The 20,428-nt window shown below is 42.6% G+C and overlaps 1 long non-coding RNA gene across 3 annotated transcripts in view; it reads left to right on the plus strand.

Moving 5' to 3' along the window:
• LOC139828388 (uncharacterized) overlaps positions 1–20,428 on the plus strand; it is a 200,715-nt gene that overhangs the window by 16,328 nt on the left and 163,959 nt on the right. For all 3 annotated transcript variants that reach the window (XR_011739916.1, XR_011739917.1, XR_011739915.1), the window contains exon 2: positions 8,877–9,080. This is a non-coding gene — a long non-coding RNA (uncharacterized lncRNA). The remainder of the gene's footprint in view (positions 1–8,876; positions 9,081–20,428) is intronic.

Genomic DNA, 20,428 nt, shown 5'->3' on the forward strand with positions numbered 1-20,428 from the left:
TGCACTTCTAGTACCTTCCAAGTGAAACCTGAATAATCCCTGTGATTTTTGTCCTTACTTTCTGCAATAACGGAACCGCTGGCCTTCTGAAACAACAGAACTTGTCCAGCTGATCTAAGTACTGTAATTCCTAATAGCTACGTTCATTTTCCATTGGTTAAATTCTTTCCTGTGTAGCTTCTTCAGGCAGAGCAGTGTGTTAGCAGACATTATGAAGTTAGTAAACACTATAAAGTGTGAAAGCATTTGCTGCAGGAGCTGTAGTCTAAACATTACAGGAGAAAGCAGGATTCCAGATCTAGTCTTGGCTTTGCCTCTGAATATGATTGTAACCTTGGGCAGAGCTCTTAAGTTTGCCTCTCCTTAGTTGATTTAATTTGTGTAGCGGGATAATGAGACTTAGCTAGTCTTATTTTTTGATGTTTTTTTGCTAGGATGTTGGTGGAGAGGGGGTGTATGGATGAGGAGGAGCTGGCTGGAGGATGGGGATGGGAGTGTAGGCCGCGGCCGGCACTGCGCTGGGGACGGGTAAAGGGCTCCATATCTTGCTACCCAAGCTGACTCAAGAAAAGTGAATTTTGCAGGCTTGGTCCTCATCAGGTTGTGCTGCCAGACCCTGTCTTTAAGGGCAGCGTGAAGAAGAAAAGATGTGGAATACCAGCAAGCGATCCAGCGAGAGATGTGCTGCCATGGACTGAGGCAAAGCTCTTTGGAAACCTTGGGGAGGCTACATCACAAATTACTCATGATTGGAGAGGAGATTCAGACTGGACATGAGGAAGGAATTGTTGACCCTGAGGGTGGTGAGAGCCTGGCCCAGGTTGGGCAGAGAGGTGGTGGCTGAACCATCCCTGGAGACATCCCAGGCCAGGCTGGACGGGGCTCTGAGCAACCTGAGCTGGTGAAGATGTCCCTGCTCATGGCAGGGGGGCACTGGGGGACATTTGAAGGTCCCTTCAACACAAACCATCCTATGATTCTATGATATTCTGAGTTCCTACCCAAGATTTTCACCCCCTCTACCTCTCATCAGTTTCTGTTTCTTAAATGTTAATATTAAGTACTTACTTCAAGAAATCTGATTAACTATGAGTTTAGGACAGGCCTCCCATCCATCTCTTTTTTTCTCAATTTCACCATTATGCTATCCCCACTGGGAAGGCAGATTCACAGATATTAAAGAAATGAAATGCTTACTTCATTTTCCAATCTATCTTTTGGCAGAAGCAGCAGCATTCCCCGTTCTGCATGTACAAGGGCTCTTGCCCAGTCATGTTTTAAAGAACGAGGATTAACTGCTTACTTGGGAGATTGTTTGAAGCTGAAACATTTCGCTGTCAGGAAGTTGTTCTTTAGATTCAACCTGAATTATCTTTCTTAATTTAATCACATCACTCCTAGCTATGCCCAGTGAGTTGCACTAAATCTTTCCATTCTTTCTGTTTACATCCTTCATGTGTGTGTTGACAGATATATTGCCCATAGGTATTGCTTGGCTTGACTATATATATTTAATTGAAACGCTTCTAATTATTCTCCTCATATCCACCTCTATAGGCCCTGATATGTTTTACTTTTCTTTTTCTCCACTTAGTTTGCCAGTAGCTTGGTGGTTAAAATTATTCCTGAAAGTCTGTTTGATGCCCAAGTTTTGGGAAAGCCAGAACAAGGGAAGAAGGCCACATTTGTTACCAGCATCAACTGATAACTGTAATTTTCTAAAGTCTTGCAGATTTTTGGTGTGTATCTGAAATAATTAGCCTCTCTTCTTTCATAATCTTCTGTCTTGTCTGTGGATTGTCATTGGAGTGTTTATGGGCTAAAACAAAAGGCTTTCCCTGAAAGATTTCAAAGTGGGATGAAATATCTCTCTTCATATAGTTTGAATCACTGCCATTGGACACAATTCGCCACAGCACCAGCTTCTACATGTTAAGCTGAATTTTTATTTAATATTCTTCTTTTTAATCTTTGCCTAGAGGGAGATCTAGAAAAGTTTCCCTACTGCTGTCTAAAGCCAACTGGTAGGAACCTTCATTATTTCGTTGTCACCATTCATCCATTCTGTATCTTCCATGGGCTTTACCAGCTCCTACCGAGGGAAGATGGAAAACTGGACTCAACACCCTGTAGGACTCAGCACAACTCACACGATTCCAGCGCCGCAACTCCCAGAGGACTTGGCAGCCAGTAAATGAGAAATAAGTAAAATTCTATCGGTGATACGAATTAATTTTAACAATACCAATTAGCAAAGAATAGTTAAGGACTGGATGCTCTGCAAACTAATGTAGTTTATGCTTTTGATATCTGATGGCAGATGCCTTTGGGTGGACTTGGATGTCTATGACAGTTTAAAAGTGCAACCTCTGGCCAACAAAATGCATAACATCTTTCTATTCCACCAAACAAATGCTTTCTGTATGGAATGACATTGGAAGATCCCAACACTCTTTAAGGGCTTTAAAATTCATAGGCTGTTATTTCTGGTGATTTTGTTCAGGACCTGGCCAGGGTCACAAACCCACGACCACTGCAATGCCTCTTCTCGCTGCTGTTTTAATGAATCCCTCACTCTGTGCACAGAGCTACGTGACAGCAGATGCTGGCTGGGCTTGGATGGAGAAAAGTACCTGGAACACCATTTTACTTCCCTGCTTCATAGTGAAAGTATCTCAGAGCAGAAAGGACACCACTGCTCCGCTTAAAATGAGAGAGAATCTGCTGTTCTTTGAAGCCACCCACAGTAAAGCAAGTCTGAAAGCTCTTGTCCAAACTGTTATTGAGTGGTATTAACAAGCCATAATTGATCATTTTATTGTGGACTCAGCATGCCGATGAATACAGAATGTTTCAGCTCATTTCAAACAATCACACGATTTCCTTTGCGTTGCTGCAAACCGAATCCTTGCCAAAACGATTTACTGACAGTGCCAGTCACTGTCGGACTGTGGGACTGCTTGGACATCCTCTCCTTCAACGTGACTGATACCCTGCAGCATCTACAACACAACAAACAACTTTGCCAGGCAATGCAAAAAGATCTTGACAAGTTCAAGCGTTGTCCTTTAACCCCTGGAGCGCCGGTGCCCGCTGTGTTGTGCATTTGGGGGCTTTGCCGCAGTGCAGAACCTGGTGTGCCTGGGGGTGCCAGCTTTTCAACATATGCTCTCTAGCTTCTGAAGTTGGGAAATTTGTTCAGCATAGCAAAATCGCACGGTTTTCAACTCCTAAGTCATCAGAGAGGGAAAGCGTGGTAGGTTACTGACAGTTATTTTTAATTTACTTGAGGATTTTTGACGTTTTCAAGTTGAAACGATATAAAAATCTGTAGATTTTAGTTTAACGTATTATTTTGTTCAATGGTAAATGTTTGTTTTGTTTTGTTTTGTGTTTTTTTCTAGTGACATTGCTTCTTCTATGTAGCATATGGAGGTCTTAATGCTGGTTAAGCTCTGCCTGGCTGGGCTCTGAAAGAACACAGAGAAATTCCACTTCCCAAAGGTCAGGGCAGAACCTTAGAAAATGTAGATGTTTGATTCTCATGTATATCAAGGCTTAACATATTAATTCTTATCAAGTAAGTCCATTGCAAAGTATGAACGTGTATGTTCATGCTTGACCTCCAGATGGTAAAGAGCTTTCCACTTGCAGGCATGAAGTGTAAAGATTAGAGCTCAGAAATGCAACATTTTTCAGTAATACAGCATTTAAAGAACCAAATGCCTTTGTTACTTTGCAGATAAAGTGATCTGTAAAGAACATAAATAGCATTAAGGAGCCAGGCCCTGGTCTAAAGACAGAAAGCCTGGAATTTGGTAGGGGTGAAGGAGGAAAGCAATGCCAAGTGAGATATGGGGAATGGCTTGGGCCAACCCTATTTCCATCACGCTTGAAAGTGAGCCCGCAGATCCCCCTCTACTTTAAAGGCATCGTACAAAGTGCCATCTTCCTTTCCGATACCTTCAACCCCATGAGCGCTGGCCAGGAAAAAGGAAACAAAACCCTTAAAAATCATAAGCACTAAAACTAACAAAACAATCTTCAGGGAGAGACCAGCAGAGATTTGCACCAGTGGGAGAAGCCGCACAAGACACCGGGAGAAGCCTCTTTGGTTTTTCCTGGATATCTTTTCCGATCTGAACTGTGCTTCCGCCCCATTTTTCTTTCATCTTCTCCTTTTCAGCTCAGGTTCCTTCTGCCCTCTCCGCTCCTTTTCTTGCCATTGATTTGCAGAGGAATGCCAAGGCGTTTTGGCACGGAAGGAGAGCGCAGATGCCTCGGAGACGCTGCCGGGAGGATCCTCATGCCCGCCTTGGGTAACCCTGGTACTGTAATTAGGTGCCACTCATCTGGGTTAATTGTGCGCCGTGGACTCGAACTCAAAGGCATACCTCTCTCATGGCACCTCCTATAAATCATTTTTATGCATATATGGAAAAACCTCCGCGTTTAATCTCGTCTCTTTACTTGCGCCTATTTGTTTATTTATCCTCAGGCTCCCAGCTCCCTGCAGTAAAACCAGCTATTTCCTGGATGTCAGGTAATATGTAAATGGTGGCTGCTTTTCCTTTCAAATTAATTCATCATTTTAATTTTATTTTTCTAAAATAGTAGCAAAAGATTGCTATCGGTGAGTATGAAAAATCTCAGTGTAACTCCACAGTGGTTTAGGCCTGCAAATAAGTTTTTGTGGGTCTGCGAGTTTGCCCTTCTCGCCGGGCATCTTTAGGTACTAGAAGTGAACAGGGGATTTCTGACAGTCTGTGGGCAGCGGCTCCACCAAACAACCCCCCAGCACTTTCTAGTCAATAGTACTTTAAAATCTAGGTGAGCTGTTTCCTACCCAGAGTGACACTCGTTAGTGGCCGGGGAAGAAAAGCCGGCGCCTGATGGCTGAAGTGCTGCGCTTTGTTTAGTTGTGTTATGTCATGGCATTTGTCCTGTCATGTCCGATGTGACGTGTTCGAGTGCAGCACGATGTGACCCGACAGAACACTTTACGGCAAGCTGGAATGCTTTTCCCTTTGCTAATGGAAGAACACACATTTGGGGAGCAAAGAAATCGCAGAACAGGTTGTTTCCCACCCTACTTTCATCTGAAAGAGAGCGCTCCTCTGCATGTCCCTCCCGAGCTTTTACAGTGTAACTTGATCCTTCTAGATCAGTCATCTGCATGTAAAATTTTATTTGATTTATGTAATAATTTCTGCTGATTCTCCAGTTCTCCTCTCCTCCCCAAAGAATCCATCTTGGGGCTTTCTGCTAATTCAGTCTGCTACCACAGCCATGCTGGTGTTATAAAGATCAGTCCTTTTAAGTGAAATATGTTATTATTTCTTATAGGCTGAGATACAGATGGGTCAGCTGAATTTTTCCCCATCAGGTGATCTGTCTTTACTGTGCACTGAGCGCTATTTAGAGACACCCAAGTCACAGCGAACAGTCAGGTCTGGGATGAGATGTGTTCTAGCGGGTCAGGTCAGCCCCGTGGTCTGCCCGGGCTGAGGAACCGCGAGTCCCACAGCTTGTCCCCGCAGGAAGAAGAGGTCCCGTTTGCCTCCCCTCCTCCTCCTCTCTCTCCTCCACCTTGTCAGGTCCATCACTCGTGGTTTTAACCTGGCAGAGGACCCTTTCTTTTCAGTTCTCCACCGGCTTGTGCATTGACCTGGTTGGTGGGAGAAGCCCAGGAGGCTGCAGGGCAGGCAGAAGACGGCCAGGGAAACCAGACTTTCAACAGCACGAATCTGCTGCATCAGCTTTGCTCTTGGCATCGTGGCACGGCTCATTAGCAGAGGAAGGAGCAATTACTGCTCATTGCTTCTGGAACCTGAGCTGGTGTCCATCCATTTTGCTGCTTTGGGTGCTGTGCAGTCGTTTGCACAGGTCGGTGGTGGAGCTCGCTTGACTCCCAGCAAATAACCCAGCGCTCCAGCTTGTCCTTCTGGGGCTCGAACACAGAAGTTTAACACAAAACACCACAAGAGCAGTTAGAAGCACGGATTTAGTTGCCTCATTAATTTGTTTTAATCTGCATTGTTAATGAAGTCTGACAACATGCAAAGGATCTCCGTACATTGACATAACCACCTTCATCTGTTGTCAGCTCAAACGTTCGTCTGACAGGTCTACCCACAATTACAAAATTTCTGGGTTTCTTTTATTTGTTGTCTTGTTCTGGCACTTCTGATGATTATTTTTATCATTTTATCTACCATTATCAATAAAAACAAACCCTGAAGTTCACACATTCTGACGTGGATCTGGAAGCTGGGATTTAGCCCTCCCGCTGGAGTCGTGTTCAGTGGAGGACTCAACCGTGCACAGCAGCTCAGGCCATGGGTTTGAAACCCTTGCTCTCCAGTTGAGAAGAAAGGGCAAAAACTTCACAAATGCAGACTGACAAGTGCCTTGGCTTCTGAGTCCTTGAGGATCATCACATGGCTGCAATTTTTTACCTTTCTCTTGGTAAACGTGCTGCTTTGTCTCTGTTCTTCCCTTTCGATACCTGTAGTATAGACAATAGAGTAGCCTTGCATTTCTGTGAGCTTTCTGAGGATACTGGGTAAAAATGTCAGTTCCACTCCATGTAGTGGATAAATGGGAGACAAGACAATAGTCTTTACTAATTTTGGTGAAACTTTTTGCTTCCTTTTATGCAGCCTTCAGCATGCAAAAAATAAGTAGCAACGCTCATAAGAGAATTTTTTGCTTTGAGACATGCAAAGGCCCAAAGTGCGTTTAGAAGATCAAGGGAATTGGGAGAATAAATAACTAGAAAATCACACGATAATGGCAGTGGATTGGTAAACAGAAGGCTGGGGGAACAGCGGTGTTTGTGGGGTTACGTGGGGTTTGTGGCCAGGCTCATTGTGCCTTTCCGTGCTTAAAAGGTCCGGTAGGAAAGATGGGGACAGACTTTTGAGCAGGACCTGTTGTGACAGATCAAGGGGTGATGGTTTTAAACTAAAGGAGGGAGATTCAGGCTGGACATGAGGAAGAAATTGTCCCTGAGGGTGGTGAGAGCCTGGCCCGGGTTGGGCAGAGAGGTGGTGGCTGAACCATCCCTGGAGACATCCCAGGCCAGGCTGGACGGGGCTCTGAGCAACCTGAGCTGGTGAAGATGTCCCTGCTCATGGCAGGTGGGGCACTGGGGGACATTTGGAGGTCCCTTCAACCCAAACCATCCTATGATTCTGTGATCCAGCTTTACCAAGGGCTGTGGGTGGACTGGCCGCATGAACCTTGTTTTATGTTTTTGCTTTAGCTCTCCCACGTTTGACCAACTTCAGCCTCAGTGTAGCAAGGCTTGGAGTGTTATTACAGTTAATCATCCCTAATTGAAACAACACTAAATGAGTCCTTGTGTGTCTCAGCAGTGGGAGGCACTGGCAGTTTTCTTCCGGTTTAGTTTGCTTACAGACTTGCAGAAGCATCATTTACCAGGTTCAGAGGCACATTGATAAATCCCCTCGCCGCTTCAGGAGTGCTTCAATCAATCACCAAACTAACAGCATCAACATTTTTCCCTGGCTATTATCATCATCACTTCAATTGCTGCAGCAATATATTCCGCACCAATAAATCAAGAGTGATCATCTTAGATGGGCAGAAACATAAACAGCATTTAAAAAAAAAAAAATATCTTTTAGCAGTCTCCTTTCATCTTTGTTAGTTATTTTTATCATCTGGAAGTAGGATGCTTTTCTGTGTTTGTCTTAGTTTCCTCATTTACACAAGAGACAATCTGATCTTTTCCAATCTTTTCTTCTTTTACCAGCCAGTCAACAAACCCCTGGCTACTACGATCATTTTTCGTTTTTCATTTACCTTTTTCTTCTTTGCTGCTTATTTGAGTACGTGTGGAATGTCCTAGCATTAAGAAATAGGCTGTATTTCCTCAGGCAACAGGTGCTTATCTTTTCGCTTATGACATAAAACTGACAAAGCAGCTCACGTATCTAACAGCTATCGTGTGAGAATCTGAAACCTTTCTCCCCTTTACCGACTACTTTACATTTTATTAAGGCAAACTGCAGCTGCAATACCTGAATTATTGTATGGCAAGACGTTCTGTGGGTTATAGTTCCCTATTACATTTTCCCATTTATTCTTTGTCACGTGCACACACGAGTTTTCATGCGAGATTTTTATGTGCTGGCTCTTGCATATTCTGCATGTGCGTGGTTAAAGGAGTTTTCTCAGGCTTTCCTCAGTGATTACTTGTTATGTTTTCCCTTCCTTGTAGTATACAAATACATCTGCTGGCTGCAAATAAGGAGTAAGACTAGTTGTTGCTGAAAGTTGGCAACTCAGGTAATGGCAATTGGCTCATTCTCCGTGTTACCCAGCTGTAGTGTGTGACTTCAGTGCCAGATGGCACAGCACACACGTATCAGATTGCATTTGATGTTTCTGGGTGAGTAATATCCCACTTGATTGTGGCATTTGGTGCTTTGTCCGAAATGATCCGTTGTCCTGTGCAAAGCAAGGCGTCAGTTTTGGCTTCATACCTGGCGTGTCATTTAGGGACCCACCTTGCATGATTTTATCGGATTGCAAAAGCATTTAGTTGTGGAGTGCAAGTTTGAGAGGTGACTTATGGTCTTATTTATATATATTTATCTTTATATTTCACCTATTACTGTGTTGCAGAGGACTTGTTTGACTGAGAACAGAACATTGGTTCTTCATGGACACTGAAACTGTTGTTTTTTCAAGATAAAACAAGCTGGAAATTTGAGTTACCTCCCCATTCAGAAACAGCCCTAATTCATATAAAATGAAAGAGTTTTTTTTCATTTTTATAAAATTTTCTTTAAGTAAAAATATATTTAATGATAATACAGTATATTGAATAGGTTTTTCTCTTTCAGGCCCACATCACCATGACCCAAGCTGTTGTGATGCTGGTAGAAAACATCTTTCCTAATGGCGCCGATCGTCTACAGGCCTGAAGTTGCAATATCAGCATCGACAGGAGCTGCACAAGGGTCTGGAGATCAGGGGGAACTCGGGAGTCGCTGAGAGAAGGGCAGGAATCTGCTCCAGACGTTCCCATCATTGCCTGCTAAGTCCTGGTAAGAAGTGATCTGAGTAGTTTTGAGGTAATGTTGAGGACAACCATACACTCACAAAAAAGATGTATAGTTTCGTAACCTTTCCTCCTGCCTCAATTTTAACTTGGAAAACAACCAGCTTTATAATCATCTTGTATTATCCATTCAAACCTCTGATCTAGATTAGAATTAAAAGAATAGAACTGAAAAACTCAGCCTTTTTTCCAGTCTCCCGAGTCAGCTAGTTTGACAGCTACACGAAATGATTTCGTTTTTATAATTCCAACTATAGAAGGATTAGCCCTTCATCCTGGTGTTTCACTATGTCTGCATTAATTACTTCCATTGCTCTTTAATTCAGCAATAAACTCACATTTTCAGTTCAATGCAATGGCCTGTTCTTAAATCATGTAAATATTATTCAGAACTAGGTGATACTCGCATGCAATCCTACCAAAGTACGCTCATTTATTTTTTAAGTTCTTTAGCATAGTCAATCATCCAAGGAGCAAAACAATACATGATTTATAGAAGACATTTAATGAATTTCATCCATTTCCCATTGGAATTTCAACATTACTGAGAAGGGCACAAGTAGAAACAACAGCAGAAATCCCTAAGAAATTATCATTCCCCATTCTGGGGTAGTTCTGTTTGTGCGTGTGAGTTCAAAACCTTTACTGTTTGAAACCTAAATTGAACAGAGCTAATTAAAACAGGTTGTGCCTGTAGACCATGGTGCCAAGAAGAGATTTGCTTTTTAGGATAAAAACATCTGTGGTGCCAGTTGTTGCCGTATTTAATCCTCTCAAAATTGAGTGTTTCGGTTTGAGTTGCTGTGGACCCCGAAGATAATCTTTGTCTGCAGAGATGTGAAGTTTAGTTCTGTGAGTTCTGGTTTGAGGTGCGTGTGGTTTTTGGAGGTACAGCCTGATTTGTCCGTCATTCTAATACCTGGAAAGTCGCAACTGTGTAGAATAGGGTTTAGTTAATACAAGCTTGTACTGGTGCATTTTAGAGATTTAAGTCTCGCTATTACCCATCTCAAGTCCTTCCCATTTTCAGATTCTGCGATTCCTCCTATTTTTACTTTTTATACAACCTGTGCATGGTTCTTATTACAAATGCACCTTGTCCCTGGGGCAGCCAGCAGTGACATTATATACAATTTCTGTTTAGAAGGTAAAAAGTTATCTCAGTACAATATGTATAGTACAATTTGCAAGTAATAAATATTGCAGAAATATTTTCTCTTCAGCTCAGAGAGATCATATGGAATTGAAAGCTGTGTAGATGTTATAGCTGAAGAAATGTACAACAAATAATAATTATAGATAATAATATTTATCTACAGTAATAGCCACTCAGAGGACACAGCTTACTGCAGTTTCTCTTTCATGCATTTGGAATAGGAGACACAAATGTTGCAGATCAAATCCTGCTTTATCGTGCCATTTTAACATTTTTCTATTATCTGTTAATTATTGATGTTAACCAGTTCATTATTTCCTGAGGGTGGCTCTTTTGAAGATGTCAGCAACAAGTCAGCAATTGCTCTCATCAGCATTGCCCATAATCACACAGTCGCGGTATCGCTCCTCTTTCTCGTATCATTAAATGTCATCCTAAATATACCAGCAGGACTTTTGAATCTATATGTAAATGAAAAATTCAGCTAAAACTGTACTGCAGTGGGAAGCAAACGAGTAGCTTGGTGAGGAGCATGATCAGTGGTCACAGAGCATCACTGCCCAGTGTTGTGGCCACCAGCAGGTCACCAAGGGCAGCACCAGGGTTTTGGCTGGTTTGGAAATGTATCTTGGGTATGTAGCGCTGGTTGGGGATTTGGCTGCTTCGGAAATGTGTCTCGGGTAGGCAGAACTGGTTGGGGAGCAGCCCTGGGGCAAAGGAGCACGTGTTGGAACCAGCGGCAACCTGGGCTGCCAGGGCAGGGATGTGGCCAGGATGAGGAACGGTTATCCCTGTTCAGTGTGGGGTGGGAGGAAAAGGGACACCAGGCGTGAACTGGAAGTCAAGAGGTCCAGATGCACTGGAGTTGTGCCTCCAGGTCGTGCCATCTCCATCCTCGGGGGTCTGCAGGACCCGAGAGCACCAAGCCCTGAGCAGCCGGGTGGGACCCCAGAGCTGACCCTGCTGGGGTGGGAGATCCAACCAGAGACCTCCTGGGACACCTTCGCACCTGAATTACTCCCTTGTTCTAATTCTTTCTCCTTTTACCATTTATTTGGGGGGATGTATAGCTTGAAGATGCATGCTACATGGCTGCTGATAACTTTTTTAATAGCTGAAGACAATGCAGGGCCTGTCATGATAAGACAAGGGCTGATTCTATTACCCTATGGTTTTTCAACTGAAAAAACCAGGTTACTTATATTACTAAGATGTCTCACTTCAGGGGACATTTTGGCCAATATATTAAAAAAATATTTTAGCGATTTTGCAGTTTTATGCAGACAACAAAAGCAATTTGTTGAGGGTTTGTACTGACGATAGTTCTGTTTTCCCAAACAAGAAAAACAGCCCCGAAGTAGGCACTGTTATATGACATTAAACAAAGCATGAATAATCAGTAGATAAAAAATTGTTTAGGAACATCTCAAATTGTAAACCATATAAACGCATTTAAAGCAGGTCTTTGTGATCTTTGCAGCACAGAGTGGTACTGGTGCATTTAACATGAAGTCAGATCAGCTTTTCTGTAGAACCTCTGATCCGTTGGACCATTTTTGTATTTGGCGTCTAACTGGAAATCGTGGGTTTCTGAAAAACTGAAGGCCTCACAAGATGATACAGGGACTCAAAACCTCATGGTAACTCTTGCCTCTGCTAACACATTAAAGCAAGAGGACATTGCGTGTTAAAAATAAGATGAATTAAAGAAATCTTTAAGTTGCTCTTTAATATGCAGCTTCTATGAAACCACAGATTTAAGACAGAACTTTAAAGTTGTATCGCTCAGCTTTACTTCCGTTCCCTGTTTAAAATCAGGTGATCGTGTATGTTAAACAAATGCAAGGATCAGCATTATACTTCTAGGTTTTCTATTTAATTGCTTGTGCTGGAAATGATTTTAGGCATTCAAAGATATTTTCTATGAATAAATGTCCAAGTAGAGATCCAACAAAATCAATACAAATTATTTGCCTCCCTCTTCTTCCACAAAAACCTAGGGAACTGAATGGCACTCCTGAGGTTAAAAGCAACATGAGCTGGACTCCTATATGTGATATTTCAATTAGAAATGGCTTCGTAGCAGGATGCTTTACATTTTGCATTTATTTGTTATCTTCCATTCAAAGGCAGAAAGTATTGTGTCTAAACATTGTACTTGTATGGAATTTTATGGCAATTTGTATTTTAAGTACTGCAGGATGATAATCGCTAACTGCATAGTTACTATTCAGAGTACCTTATGTTTATTGTATGGCCATGGACGTTCTAAACCAGAGCAAATTGCAAATGGATTCATTTACATCATTATATACCCTTTCAGAAATCATCTGCTGATGGTGAGCAATAGAGTTGTGGTAGAATCAGAGAGCTAATTCCTACAACTCATCCTGATCGCTGAGGAATCTAAAAAGAAGCCGAATAAGACACTATTTTTGTCTCCATTTCATCCAGTTTTTACAATTATGTTACCTCTGCTGAAATGGGAATTTTTGACAGAGTATTTAGTAGAAAATTTTGCTTTTGCTCCTTCATGTGGAAAAGCTCAAAAAAGAACAGTATGGCAATGATGACAAACTTCAGGGCTGCGTGGGCCGTGTCCCTGTCACGTACCTGCAGCACTTCTTCCTCTCCCATTATTGGGCTCCGCTTGGTACAGCGTAAAACCAGCTTGTTTTAAAATGGCTCAAAAGGGTAAATTCTCTCGTTCTGCTTGTGCTGGGGCTCTCGGGGAGGCGATGAGACTCCCACACTGGCAGCGTGATGAGCTGGAGGCAGCAACTTCTGAAGGAACCCGGTTATTTGATGTTTTGTTTTGAGAACAATTATTCAGGAGTGTTTTGTACGCAAGAAATGTTCTGTTCTTTTGTTGCCTTCGAGTCCTAGATAACTGGAATTAGGGTTATTGGAGGTACTACCTTTAAATCTTGTGAAATTCCTTAAAACGATCCTATGAGAACGTGTAGCAATGAGTAACAGGGCTTATCTGTACTGCGGAAAAGTCGCTCTTTGGATTCATTCACCATAGAGATGGGCAGGCAGGACAAAGTTAAATCCTCTTTTCTCCTTCTTCTCCTGAAATATGATAAAATAAACTGCGTGTGGATATAGCCTGATTGGTTTAACCTATTTCTAGTACATAGCAGATGTTTTGGTGAGAAGCAGATAACTGAAATGGCCAATAGTATCTTTTCATTTCTTTTGGGAAGAATAAATCAGCAAAGAAAACTTAGGATACTGATCCTACAGAGTTTAATGACCCAGTTATAGCATGTGAAGGGAAAATGACACTTAGTGCCACTGGTGTTTCTGAAGAACATGACTGTTTAGATGACAATGAACATGGCTATTTAGATGACTATGAACATGGCTATTTAGATGACTATGAACATTACTATTTAGATGACAATGAACATAACTATTTAGATGACTATGAATTCTTAGAAAACAAGATGGGTTTTTATACTTAATATACAACTCTATGTTGGATTTGTGTTGATTTTTTTCTAAGTGTTTCCTACACAGAACAGCTCATAACCCGAACAGTACTTTATCCTTTTTCTCAAAGGAACAACTTCTTAATATCTCATCTACACAAACTTTTAGGGACTCTGCCATTGAGTGCTGCTGGTTGTCTTTTGATAGCTGCAGTTTTAATAAGTAGTATCCTATCTCATCTGTATGTGTACAGCAGCATAGTTGAGAGCAGAGGTATGGAAGGAGGGTGTCGTATTGGCAGCAGATGAAAGCGAGATGAGATGCTTCAAAGGGCAGACAGGCAGGCAGAAGGCAGAGAAAAGGGTCTGGTAGGTATTGGGATGAGAAGCTTTTGAAATATAGATAACCTACAGCAGAGATGAGCGCTTCTCCTGGCACTACTAATTACACAGATAAGAGGGTAAAGTGAAAGGAAGCTGGGAGATGTGGACAAAATTCAGGATAAAGCATCCTGGAAAGGTGAAGCCATGGAAATTTTATTCTGAAAAAGAGTCGGATGAAGCTCCTGTAGGAAATCATAAAGAACGTAAAATGTTTGTGACAAACTTGGGGATGAACACGATGATATTGAAAGCAGCCACGTGGGTTTTTTTGTGTGAAGAACAGAAGTCTGAAAGTTATGGGGATGTTGGAACAGGTGTCGCAGAAAGGAAATAGTGGCCAGAATATCGGGACAGAAGTTCTGCAGCAATGGGAGAATATGTGGGGCTGGTGATAAAACAACCACAGGATTAATAAAAAGCACAGCGCGAGTAAGTTGGTTTATCCCTATGGTTTATCCAGGTGCCCCCCCCCCCTGAAATGCATTTTGACAATAAAACAGTTGACACAAAAAGGAATAATTCTTTGCTTAATTCTGAGCATTCCAGTTCTTCTTTCACTTCAGTCGGTATGCGTGGAAAAGCCAATCTGGAACAGTCATAACAACGCTGAGCATCCTTGTAGGAAGAAGAACTAAAATGAAAATCAATGCACCTACAGAGGAACTGCCTAATAATGAGCAAGATAATTAAAAGGAAATTAAAGGAGCAGCTAAGAGGGAAATATGTTTGTAGGCGGCTTTGATACTTTAAAGGCAACAACTTATTTTACCACTCAACACAAATGTGCACAACATAATGATTTTAAAGAAGATCTGCCAAAATAAAATATAAACCAACATACAAAGGAGCTATTAGGTTTGGGTTTTGTTGTTGTTTTGGGGGTTTTTTAAGGAAAAAGCGTCACCTCTCAGTTTAAATGTATAAGGCAAGCCAGACGGATTTTGAGCACTCATTGAATGTGGAAAAGCTAATACCCAAAACTTTTTTGGACACATCAGAGGCAGGACCCTCTTCAGAGGACCATACCGAGGGTTGATGATCTGGACATAAGAGGAGCATTAAAGGAAGATGAGGCCGTCGCGGGGAAGCTGTTGGCCGCGGTGGAGGTTGAGGATGACTGTGCTAGAGCTGCTCTTTGGGAGGGACGAGTTCATGGAACAGGCTCAGATGGAAGAGCCTGAAGTTGACCTGGGCTCCTTCCCACCCGAGTGACTGGGGGACCCTGTGGTCCTGGCTCTGATCACTCCACTGTACTTGAATATCTTACTGGCCACCCTACATATTAATATTCCACTCTGGCTCTTTCCTGACCCTTCCAAACTGTCTCTTTGCACTTGGGTGAATGTCAGGATAAGATCTAGGAAATACTACTTTGTAGAATAGAACCATGGAATCATTTAGGTTGGAAAAGACCTTTAAGATCATCAAGTCCAACCGTTAACCCAACACCGCCAAGGCCACCTCTAAACAACGTCCCTGAGAACCTCATCTACACACGTTCCAGATACATTGCTCTACAAAGTTGACTAATCTTTAAAAAATAGGCAAAATCCCAATTTTGAATTATTTCACTAGACTAAGCTTAGAAGACAGTTGCTATAATTATGCAAATTTAAACAAATTAAAAGCCTTAACACAATGTATACAAAATAATAGTTTAAAGGAGTTAGCTTTAGGAATGAGCAGAAATTGGTCATTTGTATGTAGTAATAGGACTGGAAACTAATGATCCAGAGTGAAAGAGTTTTGCCAGTAAATATTAAAGCTTTGAGAATCTTGTGTTCATTAACTTCACGCTTGTGTTTGTTTAGGATTGCAGCCTGTGCCTGTATTGCTGTATTGGAATTCCAATCACTCACCAGTTCTTAATTAGACAATATAACTGATACGATAATTATGGCATAAGTTTATTATTTACTGGAGTTTTTATGATAATTAATAACAAAGTTCTTAAACAGAACATAAATACCATAAAAATAACAGAGGCATTCTTCAATTAGCGTTATTACGCAGTAGTTGTGACCCAGAGTTTTAATTGTCAATATGCATTTAAATCCACTGCTGTCCAGTCCAGTGTTTGAAATCTTTATAAGCAGTTGCCAATAAAAGAGAATTAATTTTGTTACCAAGGCTTTTTTCCAAGCTGTGAAATTCTCAAATGATCTGCCAACACAGTCTGTGTTCTTCAGGGCCCTTCATTGATCAGGGTTGTCTTCTGCTTTTTACGTGCTATTTCTGTTTTGGTTTTACAACTTAAATCAGGAACAATATCAACAGAATCCCGTAAGTACGTCTGTGCTTGATATGCACTTTGGTATTCTAGTGCGTAGCACGTGGTATTCTAGTGTATAGTATCTGTACATCTCTCGTCTGATAGGACCAGAGGAAACGACGTCAAGTTGCCCAGGGGAGGTTGAGGTTGGATGTGGGAACAATTTCTTCCCCAAAGGGCTGTGGGGCATTGGAACAGGCTGCCCAGGGCAGTGCTGGAGTCACCATCCCTGGAGGGCTGGACAGACGGACATGAGGTTCTCAGGGACATGGGGCAGTGCCAGGGGTGGGGTATGGTTGGACTCCATGATCTTGAGGGGCTTTTCCAACCAAAATGATTCTATATGCCCAGTATGTTCCATTGCACTGATTGTAGAAGAAGAATTATCCTTGAAATAATTAATGATAATTTTTGGAATGACTGTGTCCTAACAATAATAAGGACAAGTCCTTGCACATCAGTGTGGCGGCAGAAGCTCATGTAGTACATACGTACGTAGGGGTTTTGGGGTACCCCCAGTGCCATTGGGGACCTTTTCTACTCACTGCTGAGCAAACAAGTGATGGGCGACAGTCACTGGAGAATTTTAAATCTAAACCTTGTGTGAGGGGGGCAGGCTGCTTTCTATAGAATCAGATCTTGTGTAGCACCTTCTTTAATTAACCAGCAAAAGTGAGTTTTAAAAATAACACCCTAACTGACAGCAGCCTTTCCTCCCCGCTCTGAGCCTGGAGCGCTTGGGTTGGGTCCCCCCAGCAGTGCCCGCTGTGTCGCGGCTCATTAACCTGCTGGGGTTTAATGGTTCTCCAATGGGGTGACCCAGCGAACCTGGTTATTATGAAACTGAAGCTAATTAAAACTAACGAGAGGGGCGTTCCGTGGCTGTGGTTTGGGGCTCACGTGTCTGCTTGGGCATCCGGCATGGGATGGATGGTCCAGGCAGCTGGTTGTGCTGCAGAATCATCTTTCAGTGGTGTTTATCCTTCCTGTTCTTTTTTGGTGGGGTTTTTATATAACATGGATCGACTCCTTTATCTGTTTGACACAACTGTTAGTGCAAGGGAAGGATGTTTTACTTGGGCAGAGGCTGAAGGCTGATTCTGGAGAAGGGCAGAAGGGAATTTTCTGTGATAAAATGCCGTATTTCTACAGTATTTTTGCAATAGCTCCTGCTGTTCTGCTCATGAAATGACTCTTCCATTTGAAATTGGTTTTGTTGCTTTATGAGCCTCAGAACTTCCTAAAAAATAAAAAAGAGAGAGATTTTTCATCATGGAGTCTGCTTAAACAGGGGAAATGTAATGGTTTGGAACTAAATCAAAACGTCAGAATCCTTCCAGAAATGCAGCACCTGTTCATCCTACAGCTGTAGCTGAAACCAACTGGAAGTCGAATTTGCCCAAGATTTACCTGTAATTCAAGTTTAGATTTTGAAAAGGTGAAACAGGAGGCACAGAACCAGGTTTGTTCGGGTCTGGAAATCACTTTATCCTGCCAGCAGGTTTGAGATTCCTGTCCTTTGCACATTTTTTGTGGAGCAATGTTAATTGGTGACTGTCCAATGTGTTCAGCAGTGGGGTGATCAGTGCTTTCCCTTCTTTTTTCCTAATGCAGTTATTATCAGGGGAAATACAGCCCAGTTTGAAGGAGGAAGGACAGGGGAGCAAAGCTCCTGCAGCCCTCATCTCCATCACCCTGATAAATCTGTGTCTGGGAATATTTTCCCTCTCTCTTTTCTTATTCCATGAAGAACACCCAGGTGTGGCTGATCTCTCATCCTCGCTGTTGTGCAGCTGATGCCGGCGGTACCAGCTTTATTGTGCTTTGCAGTAAGAGGCTTTTCCTCAGATTTGTGTCGTATTAAAATGAGATGTGTAATTACAGGGGTTAGGTGCCATGGCAGCGTGCAAGAGGAAGAGCGTCTTTAATTTCTCTCTTCTTCAGCACTAATTAGCTGAGGAGTGGATTCCGCACCCAGAGAGACCTTGGCTGCTGCCTTGGGATCCCGGCTTGAGTGTCTCCAGAGCTGCAACCATCATTCCTTGTTCAAAGGCGGACACAACCTTTGGAGGAGCTGGAAATACTGGGCACTATCACCCCACAGAGTAGCATGGAAGACAAACTGATTCATTTCTCTGCAGCTATGTGAGGAATAAGTGCCAGTTTTGGAAGCCAGTTGAGCATTGGATGCTCCATCATTCTTCTCATGGACAAGTCCTGCTGTACTCCCAGAATCTCACACGGGTGCCAACAATCTTTGTGTATGCCCAGAATATCCCAAACTTAAAACTCACTCCAGCAATGAATTTGAAAATGATTTCGAGCCACTATTAATTTTTATTATATTTACTCTTGGAGAAAGTCTTCACTCCTCCTATCTGTGCAAACAACTAGAAACTGAATGCATTTTAATAACTTTTTCCAAGAAGTTCCAAGGTATTTCATTAAAATGTCAACTTTTTCTTTCATATATTTTATGATTCTCTTTCTTCCTTCTGCCACAAATATGTTGTTGCCAACATCATCATGACACACTTTGCTGCCAAGACTATGGAAAGTTAAAAAAGGAAAGCAGAAAATGAATTTCTCTCCACTCTTTAGGTAAAATTCTCCCAGCACTCGAGGCTGGGAAAGCAGTCAGAAATACCCAAAGTGCCAAAGACAAACGTTAGGCTGCCAAAGCGGTGGCATAAAAACAGGGAAGCGGTACCGGGGGGATCAGTTCTCTGCGATAAGCGAACAGTGATCAGACATTTCCTAATCTGTTTGTTATTTCTAGATGCCGCATCGTTGCTATTAATGTAACGATGAGATAAAGCAGCGCGAGCACGCACGCACCGCCTTCGAGAGATTTTGCGGAGCAAGTCGGCTCCCGTTTGCAAGAACCGACACGTTTTCCCCAGCAAAGCGAGCGCCACGGAAAACCCTTTGTGTCCTCCTGCATCCCCCAAGGACTCTCTCTTTCCAATACATCAACCTGCTGTCACTCCAAAGGTCACCCAGCCCGGCTCCAGCCAGGTGTCAAGCCATCTGCTGGGAGCTGGTTTAATAAGGAAGGAGCCGCTTCACCCGGTTTTAAGTCATTAAACTGGGGGGAGGGAAGGGAAGAAAAAACAACCCCTTTCAGTTTTGCTGGTGGTAATAGTTAGATGTGTCTGTATTTCCTACCCAGGTGCCTTAACACCTAAGTAATTAACCTGAGCCTGGCTTTGCAGAGGGAGTATCCCTCATTTTCAGCCCTTCAGCAGTGCGGATTCTTCCTGGAATTTGGTTATTACTTTTGCTGTCTTCTCTTTAGCTCCTGTTGGAGCTGCCGAGTGCCTACAAAGATATTAAATGAGCTTTGTGCCCGTGATTTCTGGACTTGTGCCTTTGCAAATCTCAGCTTCTGTGCCCCCCTGTGCAAACGGAGAAAAGCGATGGAGGGTCCTTGCGGGCAGTGGATATTCAGAATACCTCATTACAGTTTTAAAGCATCTTAAAAACTTTCCAATTCCCGAGCGATATCCCGGGTGTAATTTCCTGCTCGGCTGGAGGGCGAGGGACAAATGTTCTATCCGCTCGTAGTAAAGCACTTGTGGCTTCAGGCTGGTTTCCCAGGCACCGCACGTGATGCTGGAGAATTTCACATTCAACCGGTTGAGTTTGTTGTTATTTTTAAACGGCATAAAATCTCTTTCTTGGAATTTCTCCGCTCCTTAGGTGTTGCCATCGCCCCGGAGACGTTCTCTTTTAAAAGTGATTTCATTTCTTTTCCTCTGCCTCATAGGCCACAGCTTGATTTTTCTTGCGCTCCTGGGTCTCAAAGCAATTTTAAAGGGGAGCCACAGCGTTGCTGGATGTAGCTGTTTTGTTTACATGATGGAAAATTGGGAAGCCGCCATAAGAGAGATCCCACGCATCCCATGCGGCGTTGAAGGCGCACAAGGGTGTGTGCACATCAGATAAAGCAGGTGGAGTTTTTTAGCACAGGCCCATAACTTGCCCAAACGAGTTAATTACGCATGCCGCGTCCCACTTTCCCAATACAGAAACATTCATAATTTAAAAAAAATAATAAAATAAAATTAGCGTGTAATTTAGCG

Source organism: Patagioenas fasciata, chromosome 7 (genome assembly GCF_037038585.1).
Source record: "Patagioenas fasciata isolate bPatFas1 chromosome 7, bPatFas1.hap1, whole genome shotgun sequence".
Lineage (NCBI taxonomy): Eukaryota > Metazoa > Chordata > Aves > Columbiformes > Columbidae > Patagioenas > Patagioenas fasciata.